This window comes from Triticum urartu, chromosome 4A (assembly GCF_056163025.1).
Source record: "Triticum urartu cultivar PI428250 chromosome 4A, HENAU_Tu73, whole genome shotgun sequence".
Taxonomy (NCBI): Eukaryota; Viridiplantae; Streptophyta; class Magnoliopsida; order Poales; family Poaceae; genus Triticum; species Triticum urartu.
Window position 1 is genome coordinate 66941488 of NC_141876.1, and position 3424 is coordinate 66944911.

The window sequence follows — 3424 nt, forward strand, 5'->3', positions numbered from 1 at the left end:
TGAAGACGGTTCAGGAAGCCAGAATGAAGTTCTTGAGCGTTGAGATGAGCATAATTTGATAAATCACTACTCCATTTGCCTTTTTCCCTAGCAACCTGCCCTTCCTTGGCACTATGTTGAGCCAAGATTACGGGATGGCCAGGAGAGTTGTGTCCCATTCCAGTAATAATAACATCGTCTCCTTGGCCTTCAGTGTTTTTGGCTGGTGATAATGGAGTCTCAGCATCTCTCACCGGACTAGCCCGGTTTGGCTCGGCCGGTTCAGTGTCAGGCGTGGCAGGCTCAACGTCTGTTGGTTCATCAGTGTTTTTGCCTTGAAGGGGCGGGTCGTCAGAGGCAGCTTCAGGATGAAGGCCCTCCGGTTCACATGTCCGGTCCGGATCACCTCTTGGTTCTTCTTCAACAGTGGCTGGGTCTTCGGGCGGATTGTTGACCCGAGCTTTCTTGCTGGGTCTGGCTTTGGCTCTGCAGACAAAATTAAAAGGAGGGTTAACATTTTATTCCAGATTTACAACACATTGAGATGAAAGGTTACAAAGCTTACCCAGCCATAGTTTTGAGAGGGGAGAGTTGAGTTGCTGTCGATTCACCAGAGGATGAGGGAGGTGTCACCTGATAATTTGAATCGGACGGATTAAGAGGTTGTCTGAAATAACCTGCTTTGGGGTAAGAATTGTCAGGAGTAGGAGAGACCTCAGACCGGCGTTTCTGAACCGGGGTGTCAGGTAAACCAGTTGAAGTAACTTGTTGGCCACTGTGCCGGGTTGTCCGGCGAGCTTCATGCTGCTGAGTCTTCAAAATAAATGTTGGATCCAAATGAGCAAGAGGATGAGAAAAGCTTACTTTCCGGACTGCTTGATGGGTTTTTTGTGTTGGCTTAGAGTCTGAACCGGAGGAAAGGGTAATTACCTCTACATCATCAACTTGACTGCCTTCTGCGTCCTCCTAAGGAAGATCATTGTTAATGAGATGCATGAAAAGGGAGCCAAGTGAGTCAAGTTCTACCTCAACTTCCGGATCATCAGTATCATCATCAAGTTCCATGGTGATCCGGTCAGCTGTTTTCCGTTTTGATGTCCGTTTGACGGCTTTGGTTTTGGGGCGAGATGGTTTGACCGCTTTGTCCCCGGTTGGCTTTACTGCTTTTTCTACGGTTTTCTGTTTCTAGAAGGGATCATCACCCTATTCATACATACACACAAGAAGGATTACAAGTTGCACAAATTAAAAATGTCAACGATGAAAAGGAAGTATAGTGCTTACAGCAGGCGGTTTGTTCTTGGTATAGAAGGGATTCAAGCCGGTTTGACTACAGACTAGTTCCGATTCATTCAAAATCTTATTTACACCTTCAGTGACTTCTTCATCAGTCACTTGAATGTTGCAATGGCGTTGAGGGTCTTCAACCTCACCGGTGTACTAACACATTAAACCGGGACGCCGGCTTAGCGGTAATATGCTCCAAGATATCCAACAGCATACGAAATCAACACCTGTTAAACCGTTGGCCATAAAAGCCCGGATTTTGGTGAGTTGATGGGCATATTTCGCCCTTTCTGCGGAACTTAAGCGTTGCGGCATCGGATGGGTGTTGGAAAGTCGGTGATCACGAAAGCCCGGGAGGGGATTTTCATCTTCAGGAGAAGTGTCTCTGCAGTAAAACCAAGTCTGGTTCCATTCTTTTGGGTGGATGTGCAGCTTGGCATGAGGGAATTCAACTTCTTTCCTCTTCTGAATTGACACACCACCAAGTTCAGTGTTGGGGCCATTTACATATTCTGTGCGCCGGTTTAAGTGGAAAAAGTCCCAGAACAGCTCCGCAGTTGGTTCTTCCTGTAGGTACACTTCACAGAAGACCTGGAAGTTGCATAGATTGGATACTGAGTTGGGCCCGATGTCTTGAGGATGGAGTTAGAAATTGGCAAGCACATCTCGGTAAAACTTTGACCCTGGCGGTTTGAAGCCATTGCTTATGTGGTCAACAAAGACCACCACCTCACCCTGCCTTGGGGTCGGAGGATTTTCTGCTCCTGGAACTCGCCATTTAATTTCATTTTTCTTAGGCAAGGAGCCGATGCTGACCATATCATTCAATTGTTCCTCGGTGACCCGGGAACGAGCCCAGTTGCAAGCAGTAAATCGTTTGGCCATTGCGAAACAAACAAGCTGGAAACGAAAAGCCGGTTTATAAATCATTCATGATGATATACAAGATGAAATGGAGTAAAATATATACTGATATGTGAAATTGCATAAACCGGAGGCCAATGCAATAATGGATAAAAAGGCAATACCAGAACAGGGGTACCCAGACACTGTTAAACCGGAGTATAACTATGGAGGTAAAAGGCTCCTCCAGTTTATCAGAGGGCTAATGGTATAGATTGCCTATACAAAGTTAAACCGCCTATATTGGTGTGAGGAGTACAGATCCAAAAATACCAAGGTAAGGGGAAACAGATTTCACAGAGTTATATGAAAGTTTCGGATCTAAGGTATGATAGAAACTGGAATATATTCAGGTTCAAGCTTCAAATATTTAGACAGTTCAGCAGATTCAGATAAGTTGTTCTTCGTATAAAGAGAGAGTCTAATGAGGAAAATATGATTATGGCTATGGTCGCGCAAGGATAACAAATCCAACCTAGCCTGGGATGCTATAGAGAAGAAAAGAGAAGAACAACACTGAGTTTTTCGATGAACTCCGACGAGCAGTGAAACCCTAAAAACAAGATCTAGGGTGGAAGGAAAAAGGGTTACCAGTATCACAGGAACGGCAGAGAGATGCCGCAGCTTTCTGGTTCGATCAGGGTGATGCAGTGGCCGACGGCAAGGCAGAGGCGAAGCTTATCGACGGCGGCGGCGCTCAGGAGCAGAGACCTCGCGAGGAAGAAGAAGAAGGGATGAAGGGGTAGCAGGAAAGAAAAGAAAAAGGGTCCCCTGCCCCTATTTATAAGGCGAAACGATACAACGGCAAGTGCAGGAATCGAGGAGCTCAAAAAATGGATAAGTAATAATGGTGTCGCTTCGATGACTGGATATGCGTTAATGAAGGTAATCCTCAGCTTTAATGAACAGATGACGTCAGGGCGGTTTGTTAAAGACCTGGAGCATGACGTCACGGCGGTTTACAAGATCAAGGTGAAGATGTAAAAGAGGAATTTTTCTAAGTGATGAAGATTGACATGAACCAGTTCAAATCAATCTGGGGCCTAATGTTGGGGATATTACTACTGGGCGTAAACCGGCCAGGAGTAGCCGGATTAACTTTATGAAGATTAGAAGCCTATGAAGATGTGAAGATGATGGCGGTTTACGAAGGCCCAAGGCCCAGAAGTGAGTTAAGGCCTGTAGATGTAAACCGGCTTAATCATGTAACTTGTTTTGTAAGATAGGAAGTGTAGAGACCGAACCAGAAACGTTT